The 19,644-nt window shown below is 37.3% G+C and overlaps 1 pseudogene; it reads left to right on the plus strand.

Moving 5' to 3' along the window:
- The first annotated feature begins 404 nt into the window (after positions 1–404).
- Positions 405–1,013, plus strand: LOC105525835 (annotated as a pseudogene).
- Positions 1,014–19,644: the final 18,631 nt, after the last annotated feature.

Below are 19,644 nucleotides of genomic sequence, written 5' to 3' on the forward strand. Positions count from 1 at the left end.
CACATCAAAACTTATGGAATACAGCAAAAAACTTCATTCCCTGTGGGGGAAATTTACAGTGATAAATATCTATGTCATGAAAAAGAAAAGTAGAAAGAAAGAAAGAAAGGAACAACCTTATTTTATACTCAAGAAACTAGAAAAATAGGGAAAATATAAATCTAAAATTGACAAGAAGAAAGAAGTAAAAATTAGAGCAGAAATAAAGGAAACAGAGATTAGAAAAACAACTTAGTCTCCAGGAACTGGCTGGTGGTCAGTGAGGGTGTTAATTACAATTTGGATATAAAACCATTTTCCTAGCCCACCTTAGAGAAGACTGTTGCCACACTAGTTGAAATGGTTCCAATAGCCTCCCTTGCAAGACACTTAAGATTCAAACAATTTTCTTTGTAAAAACAGTAAGGGAGGTGTCACAGTTTTCCGTTCAGAGCAACAACTTTAAGTTCTTGCCATGGAAAATTCGGAGAAGATAGAAATGGTTCTCTTTCCTTGTGGTTCCTTTAATTCTATCACCAACATGCACCTCAGGTTGTTGGAGCTGGCCAAGGACTACATGAATGGAATAGGAAGATACAGAGTTGTCAAAGGGATAATCTCTCTTGTTGGCGATGCATACAAGAAGAAAGGACTCATTCCTGCCCATCACCAGGTCATCATGGCAGAACTTGCCACCCAGAATTCCAAATGGGTAGAGGTTGATACAAGGAAAAGTCTTCAGAAGGAGTGGATAGAGACTGTTAAGGTGCTAAGGCACCATCAAGAGAAACTGAAGGCCAGTAACTGTGATCACCAGCAGAATTCACCTGCGCTAGGAAGGCCCGGATGAAAGAGGAAGTGGACTGAACAAAGACAAGATTCTGATCAAAAGGAATCCCCTAGAGCCAAAGATGAAAGGTGCGCCAAAGGTCCATCTGCTGTGTGAGGGTAGATTTCTTGGAGTCTTTGGTGTTCCCAGTTTGTGGAAGAGTGAAGATATCATCCAAATCATGGCAGATTGTGAGCTCATATGTATTACTTGATATATATTACCACGGGAAATTCAGATTAAATTGGAAATGATGCTCAGAAATTCATCTATGAATCTGATGTGTTGTGGAAACACCAGAGCAACATTCATATGGTAAATGAGTGGATGACTAAGGACATCTCATTCACAAATCTGGAGAGTCCTCAGAAGGGACCAGAGCATTTGCTAGTTGGCACCAGATCTTGTCCAATAATACACTGGAAAGCACAATTTGTACAGCTCTGAGAGTGAAGCCAGGAATGTTGGGATCATCCTGCCCCTTTGCAGAGAAACACTGCAGAAGCTAAGGCATAGGAATTCTACAGCATGATGTTTTGGACTTCCCTTTTGGGGATTTGAAACAATCTGGGTATTGGTAACGGGGGCAAGACATTGTGATCCGTAGCATAAAATAAAGCTTAAAAGTTTAGTAAAAATCAGTAGTAAGTTAAAATCAGGATTTATTTTTATTAGAAGTTGCTAAGATGAATGTTTTCCACATGTTTTGGTTTTTTTTTTTTAGAATGTACAAATCTCTTTATCTTTAAACCAAAAGATTAGCAGCACACTAAAACCAGAAGAATTTTCAGTGAAACTAGCTAGAAATAAGAAGTAAAAAAGTACATTCAACTCTACCACATAAAAGAAACAGAGTGTGAAAAGCAAAAGTTCATTTAAAATTCTAACTTTGGTTATGAAGGGAATTGACATTTTCTGGCTGCCTGTTGCTGGGTAATCAAGAGCCAGGATAGACAAAGGAAGGAACTCTTACAGTGGTGATCTTGTAAAATGCACCATTGATAAATCATCCCCAGTTATGGAAAATAATGATTGTGAATTTGCCTGGCAGAAACATTGCACCAATAGTGAGTTTTCTGTGGCACACATCAGAATGGTCGAATAAACTTTGGCAAGACTTAACTGCCTAGAGCTCCACCTTTGGAGGCAGGGAGTGAGGTCCAAGCCCTTGTATGTTTAGAAAGGTATATAGATATTTCTGATGCCCACCAGAGATAGAGTTGCTGCCTTACAGGTTACACACATTCACTTAGCCTTTTGTGAATCATGTTCTGGCCCTGGCCGTCTGCCACCTCTTTATCTTCAGAGACAACTTCAGAGATAACATCATGCTGCCTTGAAATGAGAAAATCACAGAGAATGAGGGGTCTCATTCAAGGAATTTATAAGTCTGAATGCTCTCAGCCTTTATTGATAGTTTAATCAAAAGATCTGAGTGGGGCACAGTGGCACATGCTCTGTAATCCCATCTACTTGAGATGCTGTGGCCGGAGGGTCTCTTGAGCCAGGACGTTGAGACCAGCTTGGGAGAAACAGGGAGAGTTCCTCTTAAAAAATCTCTGGAGTTTCTGAAGAGCCCTGCTCTTTCTCTGTTCCAGCCCACTGTGAATCTGCCATTTGTGAATTTAAGCAGAAAAGGGATCTGTTTTCTTATACTTTTCCTCTTCTTGCCCTTTTGTATGAAGTTTCACTAAAGGTAGCACTCTCAAATCATTAGTCATAGCTGTATGATAAAAACTGGGTAAAATTTCCTGGAAGTTCTACCGATTGGGAAAATGAAAGACTAGAAATAGCTTTTTGTAAAATAGTTTCAGGGTTTGTGAAAATAGTTCTGCGATAGAAACAGGACTAAAACTAAATTTCTAATGAAAATAGAATAATTTGCTTTTTTGTAATTTCTATTTCTTACCTATACCACCCCAGATTAAGGGTTTGGGTTAGGGCAGAAGAAAAACATAGAAGTGTGCAATTGCATAGTCAGACCTGAATCGACAGTTTAAAAAAGGAAAATGTTAAATAAGGTTAAGCAAATGTTTATGCTATAGCTCCCAGCTTATTCCCACTAAAGCCATCTGGCCAACTCCCAAAGACAGGGAAGGTGAAAAGCCCCACACCTACACTTTCATTATCCATCTGTCGAGTGAATGAAAGATTGGAATCTCAAATCCTAGAGATGCAAGTCATTTTTCTACTCCTTAGCATTTTGGAATTTAAGAGTTGAAGCAGCACTGAAAAATAACAATTGAGCAAGATGAAGCTATCATAACTGAGCTTTAGTTTCTTCTGGATAACGTTTAGTTCATCTGAAACTTCTTCCATACTGTCATGCCTTCCTGCTTAGAAGTGCCGGGCCCTGCTCACCTGTGACAGCACTGACCTCAGAACCTCACTGGATGAGGCACGTGCAGGAGGCCTGGTAATGGGGAAATGGAGCAGCAACGTTATACAAAGAACAAGCTGCTTGGCTTTTTCTCCCAGTTCTGAGGATGCTGCTGATGCTGCCACATAATAGTATAATTCTGGGTGTCCTCCTGAACAGAACTTCCCCTTTGAATAATGGAAATAAGAACAATGAACTTCGTAGGAGAATAAATATTGATAACTGTTGTGACTTTCTTTAGGAAAAAGAAAATATGTCATTGTTTATTCCCTACTTCATCATCTACGTAATTTGCTTTTGCAATGTGAATTTAGCGGAAATATGTGATGCTGGTATTGTGTTTTGTTTGTTTTTTTGATGCTGGGGGTTTTATTTGTTGTATACTTTACTCTGTATATTGTGTAATTTGAATGCAACAAACAAAGATGCAGGAAAAGTCCTTTATTGGCATCTTCAAAAACAATTTAAAAATCAACAAAACTGAGTTGGTTTTTTTCGAAATAAACAAAATTACCAAACCTTTAGCTAGACTAACCAAGAAAGAAGAGAGAAGCCTTGAATAAATGAAACTGAAAATGAAAGAGAAGGTGTTACAACTGATACCTCAGAAATACAAAGGATCGTAAATGACTATTGTGAACCATTATACTCCTAGTTTCTAGAGAGCAAAGTAGCAGCTATGTCTTTATTAACTAGGACTAAATGTTCAGTTACCCCATATGGTAATATACTTGAAAAAAGGATCATTGTGTGTTAATTGTTCTTGGCCAGAATATCAGGTGATGGAGAATAGTAATATCATCTTAAGAGAGTTGACGGCAGTAAGAAAAAGATATTAACAAATGTTATTAAGGTAACATTATAATTTTTGATTTTACTACCATTTATAATTTCAATGGCTGTCATTTTAAAACGTTTTTATATCTACAGCTGAGGCAGCATATGTATTTTGGGAAGCAGAATACCATGCTTAGAAGTTAATAATGCAAACTTAGTAACTTACTAGCTCAGTGACATCTGATGACTCAATTAACCTCATTGTGCCTTGGTTTTCTCATGCATAAAGGGGAAAATAATAATAGTGACTTTATCTTATGGAGATAAAGTAATGTTTTATGGAGTTAATACCAATAAAAATCTTAGAAGTGTGCCTGGCATATAGTAAATGTTACATATACATTAGTTCTAATTATTTGTAGAGAGAACATTAGTATTCTGGTCTGAGCTCTGTTACTCTCTGATTATCTGTAATCTTGGGCAATATATTCTGATCTCTGAGCAGCCTCCAGTTTCTTCTGTAATAGGTGCATAATATTTCTTTATAATGTTTTAATGAGAAAATGGATACAAAACTATACATAAAAAATTCCACAATTTAAAAATTTATTTATTGCATAGTATAAAAAGAATATGTGATCTCCGGTTCCATCTATGTTGTTTCATATGACTGGATCTCATTCTTTTTTATGGGTAAATAGCACTCCACTGTGTATATATAACACATTTTCTTTATCCAGTCATTTGTTGATGGACACATAGGTTGCTTCCAAATCTTGACTATTATAAACAGTGCTGCAACAAACATAAGAGTGCAGATATCTCTTTGATATACTGATACTGATTTCCTTTCTTTTGAGGATATATATACTCAGTGGTGGGATTGCTGCATTGTATTTATGCTAAGTGAAATAAGCCAGGCACAGAGAGGCAAACACTTCATGTTCTCACTTATTTGTAGGAGCTAAAAATCAAAACAATTGAACTCATGGACATAGAGAGTGGAAGGATGATTATCAGAGGCTGGGAAGGGTAATGGGGGTTTGGGGGAGATGGGAATGGTTAATGAATAAATAAAATAGAAAAAATGAGTAAGACCTAGTATTTGATAGCACTACAGGTTGACTATAGTCAGTAATCACTTAATTGTATACTTTTAAGAGTGTAACTGGATTGTTTTTAACTCAAAGGATAAATGCTTGAGGGGGTGGCTACCCCATTCTCCATGCTGTGCTTATTTCACATTTCTTACCTGTAACAAAACATCTCAGGTACCCCATAAATATATATACATCTACTATGTACCTACAAAAACCAATAAATAAATAAATAAATAAAAAGAATGTGTGAAAATTATGGAGAAGAACAACAAAAAGAACACTCTAACATATAGAGAACAGACCAAAGATGATATCGTCTTGATTGATAGTTTGAGATAGTTTTTAATACCATTCCACCAACCATTTTTTACTTCCTTCCTTCTTTCTTTCCTCTCTTCCTTCTGCCCTCCCTCCCTTCTTTCTCTCCTTCCTCTTTTCTTCCTCAGTATATTCAATCATTTATCACACATTTGCTGAGAAACTATACTCTAACAGGCCCAGTGCTAGCTACAAAAGCATTCTCCACACGTGGGAGAGTTCAGTCAGATAGTAAAGAACCAGTCACACTGAACATCCATGGATGAGTGGGTAACACAGATAATTTAATCTTCAGATTTGAAGTTTCACAAATTAGTGACCTCAGGATAATTTGTGTGGCTTTTAAAAAATGCAAATTTCTAGACCCCACTTCTGGATTCTACCAACGGGAATTCTGAAAATGAGGGAAGGGAAATTGCAGAGAGAAATGGTCTATACTTTCTAACATTTCACCAAAGAATTCTGATGCGGCAGGTCCACAGACCTTGGCCAGTTTGAAAATTTATTGAAATATCTTATAGTTCATTCCAATGTAAGTATATGATCATTTTTAAAAGATTATATAAGTCAAAAAATATTGTCATTATTGCTTTCTTAATTTCAGCATGTGGGTATTGTGATGTAGGTTCCTTTCATGATTTTCCAAATACAATGTCATCACTCAAAATGTAGCAATACTAATCACAATAGTAGAAAAAGAAACACATTCCAACACCTTCTATACCTAGATCCAGAATTTTTGTCTAGTGATATCAATCACCTTGTTCCACAAATCCAATTTGAGATAAATCCTCTATTTTTGCTTAGGTGGTTTTGTTTCATTTTCATTCCACATTTGAATTAGTCCAAACTGTTGATAACAAAGGAAAGAGGTGAAGAAGTATAACTTGATTAGCCTAAATCCATTCCCACTGTGAAAAAGAGCATGGAGCCAGCCTGTGAGCAATGGTGAGTAACATCATCATTACTAACAAACATGGGCCATTTTTAGGTATTCTAATCTTGGGCTTCAAAATCTAAAACATTAAAAAATAAAAGAATAAAACTTTTTTTGTTTAAAGCAATGCTGGTTTTCTAATGGCTCAAAGGTCAATCATTGGCTTATGTCTAGTAAAAATGAGGACTACATGTTACCTCTTTTAGAACCAGAAAATAAGATAATATTGGAATGCAGATTGTTGGAAATGAGGCATTTTTGATGTGTCTGATTATTCTCTCATTCAACATATGTCTAACCTGTGTGATTCTTCTGTTAAATAATATCTAGGCCAACTAGAAATCTACACAATATTCCTAGGAGTGATTATTTTCTACGGGTTTCAGAGCAAGTACCAAAAATGTATAAATATCTAACATTTATTTTTCATTTCTTGAATGCTGAACCATGTGAGCATCTTGGTCTATTATATTTAGTCAAGAATATCTTTCCACTATTTCTGCATTAAACATTAATGAGTAGATTCCTTTGGAAATTTGGCATTTTCTCCTGAACTAGAATTAGAAAAAGTTTTCTCCTCAAACAACTGGAAACAGCGTGTGTTCTGTTTATTGCTTCACTTCAAAGCCAGCCTTATAATTCCTTTCTGATTTTGTCTGGACAAGTTCAAATTAGCTACTACATGACTAGCCCAGACAGCCTTTCATAATCAAAATTGGTTGGCAAATGGTAAGACCTTTAGCTAAAACTGTGTTTTCCTGTGCTGTTATTAATTGTCTAGCTTAGAGGAAACTGAGAGTTGTACAACTGCTCGTTTTCTAATGAAGTTTCTTAAAATCATAAAATGGTATAGTAGAACAACAAAAAAAGGCGCTCTGAGGATAAATTTCATCCTGTGTTTCTGTGGAATAACTAGATTTTGGTTGTATCTTTCCCCAATCTGTGAGACATCAATGCTTTTGAAAAAAAAAATGAGTTATTAGATTAAAAGATACTAAAAATTAAGCTCCATGTTTTATTAAATTCAGCAGAAATAAAATTACTCTGTCAGAATGCTTTGAAAGGTTTTTAAACATTTGCTCTCACTTTCTGTACTCATTTAATCTCATATTGGTAACAAAAATGTTCAAAACTGGCATCATTCTGCGGGTCATATGTTGCATAATAGTAATACAGTTGGTTTCCCTCATTTAATATACGGTGTCTCTGAGACTCCTGGAGGACTAATGGTTCTCTCAAAATCACAGAGACAATTGCTGGCAGAAATAGGGCTTGATTTTATGATCTTCAATGCATAGGCCAAAGTACTTTGTAGTAGAGTGAGCTGCTTCAACTACTAACTGTTAATGAAGATGTAAGGAGAGCCTAGAATACTCAAATTCAGGCACCTGTGCAAGTCACTGCCAGAGTTCAGATTGATTTTCAGTCTTGTATAAATTCCAAAACATGTAGGTGTTGAGTTGAGTTCCTGGACCCTTCCCTCAGAAACTTTTGACAGATAAAAAAGTACTTTGAGCATTTTTAATATAAATTTTATACTTTTATTTAAAAATTAGAAGCATTAACTTTGTAAAATAATTAATCTGGATGACTTTATAATCATTTCAAATTTTGACTTTGCCTGGAAATTCAAAGGATAGCAAGTTCATGTGACTTATGCATTTTTCTTCTTTCTCTCTCTTTTTCCTTTTCTTTTCTTTTCTCTTTTCTTTTGTTTTCTTTTTTCTTTTCTTTCCTCCCTCCCTCCCTCCCTTCCTTCCTTCCTTTTTTTCTCTCTTTCTCCTTCCTTCCTTCCTTCCTTCCTTCCTTCCTTCCTTCCTTTTCTCTCTCTCTCTCCCCCCCCTTCCTTTCCCTTCCCTTCCTTCTTTTCTCTCTTTCTTTCTTCTTCTTTTTCTGATGGAGTCTCACTCTGTCACCCAGGCTACAGTGCAGTGGCACGATCTCAGCTCACTGCAACCTCTGCCTCGTGGGTTCAAGAGATTCTCCTGCCTCAGCCTCTCAAGTAGTGCATGCCACCATGCCCTGCTCATTTTTGTATTTTTCATAGAGACAGGGTTTGCCATGTTGGTCAGGCTGGTCTCAAACTCTTGACCTCAGGTGATCCACCGGCTTTGGACTCTTAAAGTGCTAGGATTATAGGCAAGAGATTGTGCTTAGGACTCCCTTTTAAAGAAAATTTCTGGATACAGACTGATATTCAAACTGACAGCACTGGTTTTGTCTTTTTCACTAAGTCTTCCTTGGGAAATAGACTATCTAACTGACATTGTTAATTTTTATAAATGTCATTAAATATCAGATTTTTGAAAAATGAAACAGCTCCACAGATAAGTCTGCATGCTGAAAATGTCTAAACTCGAATTACCCAGTCAAGTTCTATTTCTCATCTTGATCTGCATGTTACTGATTATCAAATTAGAAGAATTAAGTTAATTATATTGTCTACCTTCTAGCATATACTCATAAAAGTATGTATAAGTATTTAGTTTCTAACTTACCAATACGTTCATATATTAATGTTCTAAATGTTAGTTTCTGAGTAGTATATTTCTAACTTACTTTGTAATTTTCCAAAGGAAAAAAATTCTATAAATGGTTTCAAAGTACCCAAATTATTAAATAGACATATTTTATATATAAGATACTTCAATTATAATACATAGAGCATGATAGAAACTTACCATCATGCTTAGCAGTGTGTGAATGTTTACAACATGCACAGAATTCCAGGAAAGCAAAGATAAGCCTGACTCATTCTTAATTGAACCAGGGATTACTTCATCCTAATGGGCAATGCCTTTCTGTTAAAGTAGAATGAATTCTCTTTCAGTTCTATAACAATAGCAAATCTTATCACTTTGAAGGCTGTAGAGGGCAAATAGATGGATATCTTAGTTAGGCACAGTAGGCTTCAGACCAATTAGTTGTAGTCATTTAATAATTATTCAAAGGCCTGTTAATCTCAAAGTCTGTGCTCTTGTCACCAGAAACACCAGAAAAACAATTTTTTAATAGTTGATTTGATAAGCAATAATTGCAAATATTTATCTTATTTTATTAATTTTGAATACACAGTAGTCAATAAGAAGTTAGAATAAATAGTGGCCCATTGGGAAAAGTCACGATAACAGATGCTAAGAACCTGATCAAGAGCTTAAATAAACCAACAAGCGTGGAATCAAAAACTTCCATAAGAAAATCCTAGTTGATTAACCTATTTTGTTGATTTGCAAGGGTTATCATTATTGATACCTCTCCCTCAATATGACAAAGGGTCTATAGAATGGCATCAACTTTTCAGCAGACCAGTGCAGATTTATCATGTTGCTGATGGAGGCAAATTTCTACAGACTCTTCCTAAGGCCTGGGAGGATCCCTTTTGCAACCATGTGGTCTTATGTTGTTATAAAGTTTACAAAATATTCTTATCCTTTAAACTTCCTTTTTGTTATTCTTCTGTTAATGAAATGTGCCCTTGGAGTGGCCATAGGGAAAACGAGTTGGGAACACATTTAGTTTGAGTTTACTGCAACATGTTTATGTAGCTTGCATTTAGTGAAGACAAAAGTATTTGAGTGCTATACACCAGTAGCAATGAGCATGCAGATCCAGCACACAGAAATCATCTCTGTCTAAAGAAATCAGGGTTTTTTGGACTTATGGATGGTACCAGGGTTGGGGCAGATATAAAGTAAGCCTGCTGAATAACTTTTTAATCAAGAACATAAAGTGCTAAAAAATATAGGAACATATACAGAGACTCAGGAGCCAGCTTGAAGGGGCTCCCAATGGCCATGTATGAGATAATTTGATGACCAAAAAATTAAATACAGTAATGAATTATAAATCATTGAATAAATATAAATTTATGAATCTACATGATAATAAATGAATAAACTAGTAAGTAACGGGAGGAAAAGAAACATGCACAATAATAAGGCAAGTGGATTAAAATATTAGCTGTAGGTAAATCTGGATAAGGGTCTATACAGTTATTCTTTTACTGTGTTTATTTCAAAACAACTCTCTGTAAGTTGGAGGCTATTTTCAAATTAAAAGTTTTTTTTTTTTCTAAGTAGGTTAATGCTAATTTCTCCTGTGCAGGAATGATTTTCAGGAATACTCCTACGGCCACTGTGTCCACTCATCCAGCGATGTGACCTCATAGTGTGATAAAAATGGGTCCTGTATGACTCAGCACACAAAATATAGGCTAGTAGAAAGAAAAAAACATGGTTTAAAATGCATTAATTCAGAAGATAATGTGTAAGAACTTTTTCTAACTATCAGCTGTAACAACTGACCTTTAAGTTCTTATTAGTTCCTAATCCATAAGAAGATCTCTCCTTATAGACATATAATTGGTATTGCAGGGTATGCAAGTATAAACATAATCTTTATTTCAAAGTTTGGTTAGAAACTATGCAAACTAGAATGTACTGTAATATCTGTGTTTGATGGAGTCAAATGTGAAGTAATGCTATAATAGTGAGTACATCTGTGAGTGAAAGTTTATATCTTATATATCCTAACATATGGGATCATGTCTGCACATATCTCCTTTTACCTTGCCCTGACAAGTCTGGAGCTTTCAGATAAAACAGCATGCAAAATTGCTTTTGACACAGAGAAATGGTCTGAAGAAAAAAAGTGTTCCTACATTTTGTATCAATGATTCAATTCATATAATATAGTTATTACTTGATCATACAATTAGGTAACCTAATACACTATGTCAGATAATTTCAAAAGCATTTGAGTTGCTCCTGTCTATGGCATATCGAATAGTGAGTTATAAAATTGAAAGAAACTCTTTTAAACTAAAGAATGAAAAAGCTTTGATCAATCACGCTAAAACAAATATTGAATTATCCTTACGTTTGGATTTTTTTTTCCACATTTGTGTTGTTGGTCAGCTTTAAAAAATTGGCCAGGCATGGTAATCCCAGCACTTTAGGAGGCTGGAGTTGGAGGATCACCTGAGTCCAGGAGTTTGAGACCAGCCTGGGCAATGTAGTAAAACCTCTCATCTATGAAAAATAAAACTAGCTGGGTATGGTGGTGCACATCTGTAGTCCCAGCTATTTGGGAGGCAGAGGTGGGAGGATTGCTTGAGCTTGGGAGTTTGAGGCTGTAGTGAGCCGAGATCTCACTACTGTACCCTAGGTGACAGAGAGAGACTGTATCTCAAAATAAATAAATAAATATTTGGTAACTAGTAATTATTTCCTGATTCTAATAAATATTGTTTTCCTCTATCGGCAGACATATCATGTCTCATTGTGACTCTTTTTGTGATATTGACAGTCGTTAATGATCAATGCCAGGGTACTTTAATTTGTTAGAGGGTGCAAGATTAGAGGATTTTAATTCACTTACACCTTAATATAATAGTACAAATCCTTCCATAAAGAAAAATTTCCCTCTAGCTATGGTTACACAGTAGTATACTTTTCAAAGGAAAAGTATGAGGGGTAATGAAGCTCATTTCATAATGATAAAGGGTTCAATTAATCAAGAGGACCTAACAATGCTACTAATGTATGCACCAAACAACAGAGTTTCAAAATAAAAAAAAAAGTAAAAAAACTGATATAAATGCAAGTAGAAATAGACAAACTCACAATTAGCTGGAAATTTTAATAACCCTCTCAATAACTGATCAAACAAGTAGACAGAATCAGTGACTATGCAACAGACTTGAACAATACTAATAACCAAATTCAACCAACTGACATTTATGTAACAGTGTACTTAATGAGGAGAGAATGCACATTCTTTGTAAGTGTACACAGAAAATTTATCAAGATATACCATATTCTGTGCCATAAAGCAAGTCTCAACAAATTTTAAAGGATTTAATTGTACAGTGTATGTTTTGTAACCACGATGGACTTAAATTAGGTATTAATCAGTGACAGACATCTGAAAAAGTCCCTCATATTTGGAAACTAAATGATACACTTCTGAATAGGCTATGAGTCAAAGGAAATTTCAAAAAGTAAATTAGAAAGTATTTTGAACTAACTTAAATAAATATGTACTCAAAATTAATAGGATGCCACATAAGCAATCTTTAAAGGGAATTTTATAGCACTAAACCTACATTCAAAAAATCTTAAATCAATGACTTCCACTTTAACCCTTAGAAACTAAAATTAAGTACAGTACTTTTAACCCAAATTGAGCAGAAAAGATAAAATAATAAAGAGAACAGAAATTACCAAATAAAAAGCACTTACAACTGTAATGAAAGTTAATGAAAGAAAAGCTATTTATTTTAGATGATTAATAAAATTTATAAACATCTAGCCTGACTGATCAGAGAGAAAAAAAAAATGAACAAAATTACCAGTATTAGCAGTGAGAGAGATGATATCACTACAGATTTTATAAAGAATAAAAGAATGAAAAGAGAATGTATAACTCTATAATAACTTAGTTAACATAGTTGAAACAGAAAAATTCCTTGAGGACAGAATTATCTTGATACCAGATCTTGACAAAAACAATACAAGGAAAAATATATCTATTATATACACATTTACATTTATTTATTTTAAGGTAAAACACTTCATGAGTTCATATTCATACTTCCAAAATAAAATTCAGAACTATAGGTTGGGCGTGGTGGCTCACGCCTGTAATCCCAGCACTTTGGGAGGTCATCTGAGATCAGTAGTTCAAGACCAGCCTGGCCAACATGGTGAAACCTCGCCTCTACAAAGAAACAAAAATTAGCTGGCCATGGTGGCGGGTGCCTGTAATCCCAGCTACTTGGGAGGCTGAGGCGGGAGAATTGCTTGAATCCTGGAGGCAGAGGTTGCAGTAAGCTGAGATGGCATCACTGCACGCCAGCCTGGGTGACAGAGTGAGACTCCATCTCAAAAAGAAAAAGGTAAAAATAAAAAAGTACATAAAAATAAATAAATAAAATTCAGAACTATAGGATTTTTAGTGATTCCCTTATAACATCTTTATCTTCTTTCTTTAACATGTCAAATATCTTGGTTCTCAAGAACAATAAAGATATGTAATTAGAATGACACATTATTATGCCTTTGTTTTGTTCCATATTATACATTTTATTGTCTCAGAAAGCCATACCAACACTATCCCTGATATTATGATAATTGAAAATATTTAAATATTTTAGTGTGTTATTTCTTTATGTCTCCCAGATAATGCAGTAAATTTGTTCTCTCCTTGGAAGAATTAAAACGCCCACATTTTTCTGACCTGAAATAAAATGTAAGGTTTAAGCTGACACGCATGTGATATAAGAAAGATACTAGACTTTATAATTAGACACACTGTGATTGAATTTCTGCACTACCATTTCTAAGTTTTTGCATTTGAGCAAGGTCATTTATCTTTTTTTTTTTCTTTTTGAGACAGAGTCTCCCTCTATCACTCAGGCTGGAGTGCAGTGGCGCGATCTCTGCTCACTGCAAGCTCCGCCTCCCGGGTTCACGCCATTGTCCTGTCTCAGCCTCCCCAGTAGCTGGGATTACAGAGGCCCGCCACCACGCCCGGCTAATTTTTTGTATTTTTAGTAGAGACGGGGTTTCACAATGTTAACCAGGATGGTCTCAATCTCCTGACCTCGTGATCCGCCCGCCTCGGCCTCCCGAAGTGCTGGGATTACAGGCATGAGCCACCGCACCCCGCTGGTCATTTATCTCTTGAAACTGTTTTCTTCATCTGTGGAAAGGAGATCATCTCTACATTTCATAACTGTTAAGTATTAACATTCATGTGTTACACTTAAAGTGCCTAGCATATGGTAAGTGCTCAATAAATAAAAGTTATTGTATCTGAAAGAAATATAAAGATAGACATGATGGCCGGAAATCACCTTGGATATATTACTGAGAAGTATCTTTCACATTCCTGCTCTACAATGTGGCTATAGTTGTACACAGGAATGACTCAGGTGAACATTTATTATTATTAGTATGTATTTACACACATGACTATGTCAGACATCCTGAGTCCTTTCACATACATTTACTCTCTAAATGCTGTCAATCAATCAGTAAGGTATTAATGTCTTCTTTTACATTTGAAGAAATTAACTCAGAGAGTTGAAGTGGCTTTGAGGTCACAGTAATATATTCTTGCCCGGAGACAAGAAAGCGCACTGAGGTATAATGCCAAAGTGACCAACATCATGACTTTGGAATTCTAACTCAGTGCTCTGTCTTGTCTCTGGCACAAGAAGTTCTATATTACTATGAAGTATGTATACAACCAAGGCATTACACAGACGGAGCAGTGCGAATGGTAGGAGCCTAATTTCCCTTTAGAAGTTCTAGTACTACTGCTCTCTTCCTCTTTATTTTTTCCACAGCACACATTCTGAGGCCAAGACAATGTGTTTATTGAGGGACGTTATTGGGGACACATTCAGGAACATTTCAGTAGAGAGGTTTGGCCAAGAGGTGCTGGTATATTTTCCATGTGATACATTTTTCAGCTGAAGATGTGATTGGAGGAATATCTCCCAGTAGTTACTGCTTGTTAAGCTGTTTTATTTTCTTCATTTGAAAGGCTTGTGGAATTAAGCTGTGATCCACTTGTAGTGGAATACAGAGTAGAGACAAACAAACCACTAGAAATGGGATACAGACTAGAGGCAAACACACTTTATTGTCTTAGTCAAGGATGCCACTGGCTGGAAGAAGACTTAAATGAGTTGCTATCTGCCAGACCACAGCATGTGGCAGATAAACAGAAAACAATGAGGTCATGCAGAAGTAGCTCATTACGCTGAACACAAAAATAGAAGCCTGACAACCCAGCTTGGTGTGATGTTAAAAAGCACTGGACTGGCAGTCAGGACATGTGGGTTCCAGTCCTAGTGTTAGTGGCAACTTGATGTATGGTTTTAGTCAATTCCTCCTGTTTTTGGCCTCAGTTTCTCTGCTTATGAACAAATAATGAAGGAATAAGATTAGATAACACCTATGGCCTTTCCTGGTGTGGCAATCAATAAATATATATTTATTTAGCACCCACTATGTGCCAGGAATTTTATTATGTCCTGGGAAAACATTAGTAAACAAAACAGACTTGATGCCTGCCTTCATTTCAACATGAAGAAAGAGCCAACAAATGGATTGATGTGGCCTTCAGAGGCCTCAAATATCACCTAGGGAGTAAGAACACTCCAGGAGTTCTTTTGCTATGCTTGAAAGGGGATATATATTTGCATTAAAATTGCAACTTTACTGCCATTCTCTAGCTTATACTCTCATTACTTCTTGCTGCAATGGTGACAGTCATCTCTTCACCAGTCTCCTTGTTCCCACTGTCGGTCTTCATATAACCATGCAAATTGCTATCAGAAATTGTTTTCAGTGTTTTCAGAAACTGTCAATATCATTCTCCTTTTCAAAAGTCTTATTTTCCCTGGAACACAAAAATAAGTACAAATTTCTTAAGATGAAATTCAAAGGCTCTTGTAGTCAGCCTGAAATCCCCTCTCTTACTTTCATCCATTACATGTATACATGTATTAGTCTATGCTTTGTTGTTATTGTTGTTTTTCTTTTTTTGAGACAGAGTCTTGCTCTGTTGCCCAGGCTGGAGTACCATGGCGTGATCTTGGCTCACTGCAGCCTCTCTTGAGTTCAGGTGATTCTTGTCCCTCAGCCTCCCGAGTACCTAAGACTACAGGTGTGCACCACCACGCCAGGCTAATTTTTGTATCTTTAGTAGAGACAAAGTTTTGCCATGTTGGCCAGGCTGGTCTCGAACTCTTGGCCTGAAGTGATGTCCCCTCCTCAGCTTCCCAAAGTGCTGGGATTACAGGCATGAGCCACTGCACTAGGCCTAGTCTGTGTTTTAAAGGAGACAAGCTACTTAACAGCTATAATCCCTATCACTACAATCTGAGTTGTCAGTTTCTGTCACTACACCAAGAGCTCTTGGATAGCAGAGATGGCTCCTTATATATCTCTGAGTCCTGGTGGTGAACCTGCCCTTGGTGGCACAGTAGGCACTGTAAGTGTTTGTGGAATTGATTGGTTGCTCTTTTAGCAGGATCTCTCCTACCTGTTTTGTCTCTCACAATGCAAGCTCTCAATAAATAACTGCTGATTGTTGTCTAAACTAGTATGATCTTTGAACTGCTAGCATTGGCTTGATCTAGGAACTTGTTAGAAATGCAAATTATTGAGACTTGATCCAGGTTTTTTTTTTTTTTTCTTGGGCAGGGTCTTGCTCTGTCACTCAGGTTGGAGTGCTGGAGTACAGTGGTGTCATCATACTTCACTGTAACCTCAACCTCCTGGGCTCAAGAGATCCTCCTGCCTCAGCCTCCCAAGTAGCAAGGACTACCAGGTACACACCACCACACTCAACTAATTATTTTATTATTCTATTTTGGAGACGGAGTTTCACTTTTGTTGTCCAGGCTGGAATGCAATGGCCTGGTCTTGGCTTACTGCAACCTCCACCTCCCAGGCTCAAGCGATTCTCCTGCCTCAGCCTCCTGAGTAGCTGGGATTACAGGCGCCCAACACCACACCCAGCTGATTTTTGTATTTTTAATCGAGACGGGGTTTCACCATGTTGGCCAGGCTGGTCTCGAACTCCTGACCTCAAGTGACCCACCCACCTCAGCCTCCCAAAGTGCTGGGATTACAGGCGTGAACCACATGCCCGGCCTAATTATGTTATTTTTTTGTAGAGATGGAGGTCTAGCTATGTGGCCCAGGATGCCAAGTATCTTCGAGAGTGGGAATAAGGAAATCTCCAAAAGTCTCCAGAATTGTTACGCATGCTAAAGTTTGAGAAGCACATTCCTAAACCATTACCAGGAACGAACTTATAGATTCTGGGAAGATGCTGACTCATGTTTCATTTAATAAAAATGTGGTTATTTAGCCAGTGCCAAAACACCAAGGCTGGGAATTCCATTAGTTGGTAGAATCTTAAGACATAGCCAAGATAAAGCCTGAGTATTGGCGAAGGTGGGACAAAAGCCAAGAATTTTTTAAAGTCGCTTTGCTTATGATGGCTCCAGCTGTAGGGTTGTGCTCCACTCCCAATGAAAAACAGCAAAAATCAACACTTGCTAAGTTCACACAACATAATGAAACTCCCCTGTAGTGTAGTATTGATGTGTGTTAGGGAAGGGCTAGGGAGGTGTTGATATGCTAAGCCTCACAGAAAATACAATTTTATTTTATAGGAACCTTTATAATATCAATCTTTCATTCACTAATTAGATCATTTATTATTTCCACTAATATTTATTGAGAGCCAATGATGTGTAATCTGTGTGCAAAGTATTGTGGAGTTACAAAAATAAGTAAAAGGCACAGTCTTCACAGTTAAATCGCTGACAGTATAATGGAGGTAACACACAATGAATATGCAATTGTAAAACCATGCCATTTGTGTTAACTAGGAGTAAGTATCAGCTATCAAACCACCCGGCACATGAACACTAACCCAGTTTAGAAGGCTCAGAGAGGCTTCCTGGAAAAATTAGTAGGTTAGTTGAGGCCAGTAGCATCAGTAGGAATTATTTAGGCGATGGGTGCAAGGAGAAGGAATGAAGTGGGGAATGGGGCGAAAGGATGTTGCAAGTAAAAGATACTACATTAATATAAGCCAGAAAACAGGGTGGGAACCGCAGCAAGGTGCCTTCACGGGACTGTAGGTTGTTCATACTGGACAAAACATAGAGTACAAAATGGAGTGAGGAGAAATGAGGGTGGTGAGATACAGGACCAAATTGTGAAAGTCTCCCAAACCACAATAAAATCTTCTAAACCATATTTGTCCTGGAGAAGGAGTGAAGGAGATTAGAGTGGGTGGGTGGCAATCAGCCAGAAAGAACTGAAAGGTTTTAAAGCGGTGAAATAGCTACAGTCTATTTCTGCTGTAGAAGTAGTGCGGCTACAATGTGTGTAACATTGCAATGGGAGAAGACTGGAGGCAGGGAGGCCACATAGAGGAGCGGTGACTTGAATTAAGTTGCAATGGGGAAGGAAGAGAGGCGGACTCAAGAGGGTAAGTACTAAGAAGCAACAGCTTGACGGTGTACCGGATGTGGAATAGAAGGGGGTGCCTAGGTTCAGCCTTGGGGAAAACAGTGGGTATGGGTTCACTGACATAGGAAATTCAAGAGTTGTAGTGCAGGGGGGATCCAGGGTTGAAGGGGACAGAAGTTTTGAGACAGTGATGACTAAGTGACCTGCCTTAATCCCAAAGTGAGAGCATATTTGAAAGCTGTAAGGTTGTTGCTCTTCAAAAGCACACTGTGGGCCTGGTGCGTTGGCTCGTGCCTATAATCTTAGCACTTTGGGAGGCCGAGGCAGGCAGAGCACTTGAGGTCAGGAGTTCGAAACCAGCCTGGCCAACATGGTGAAACCCCGTCTCTACTGAAAATACAAAAAAATTAGCTGGACATGGTGGCAGGTGCCTGTAATCCCAGCTACTCGGGAGGCTGAGGCAAGAGAATCGCTTGAACCTGGAAGGCGGAGGTTGCAGTGAGCCGAGATTGTGCCAGTGCACTACAGCCTGGGCAACAGAGCGAGACTCTGTCCCAAAAGACAACAACAACAACAACAAAACAAAAACACATACACACACTGTGAAACTACCAGTTCTCCTCTGAATTTCCATGCTATTTCTGAATGAATATGCTTCATTGCACAGAGCAACGGCGTGCTGGGCACTCTGGATCAAAGGTGAGGCTTAGCAATAAAATCGCTTTTTGTCGCACTATCCAGTTCAGTGAGCCAAGGAAAAGACTGAAGACCAAAGACTCTGCTCTTGTGTTGCTCTATAACCTGCATTTTAATTTTTTAGTTTGTGAAGTGGGAGAAATATTAACTTATTTTTCACAGATGACCTAAAAACTTTTTAATTAAATATAAAACATCCTAAAAATTGAATTTGATTATAAACGCCTAACAGCAAACTTGCACAACTTAATTTTTTTAAAAAATCCTAATCTGCAAAACTTAATCATTCTAGAACTGTTTTGAAGCCACAAGCCCTGAATTTTACTTACTTTTGTTTGTTTATATTTTTTGATACAGGGTCTTGCCCTGTCACCCAGGCTGGAGTGCAGTGGTGCAGTCACAGCTCACTACAGCCCTGAGTTCCTAGGCTCAAGCATTCCTCCTACCTCAGCTTCCTGAGTAGCTGGGTCTATAGGCACATGACACACCATCTAGGTAACTAAAAAAAAAAAAAAAAATTGTAGAGGTGGAGTCTCACTGTATTGCCCAGGTTGGTCTCAAACTCCTGGGTTCAACAATCCTCCTATCTCAGCTTCTCAGAGTGCTGGGATTACAGGCGC

This window comes from Colobus angolensis, unplaced genomic scaffold (assembly GCF_000951035.1).
Source record: "Colobus angolensis palliatus isolate OR3802 unplaced genomic scaffold, Cang.pa_1.0 Scaffold56, whole genome shotgun sequence".
Taxonomy (NCBI): domain Eukaryota; kingdom Metazoa; phylum Chordata; class Mammalia; order Primates; family Cercopithecidae; genus Colobus; species Colobus angolensis.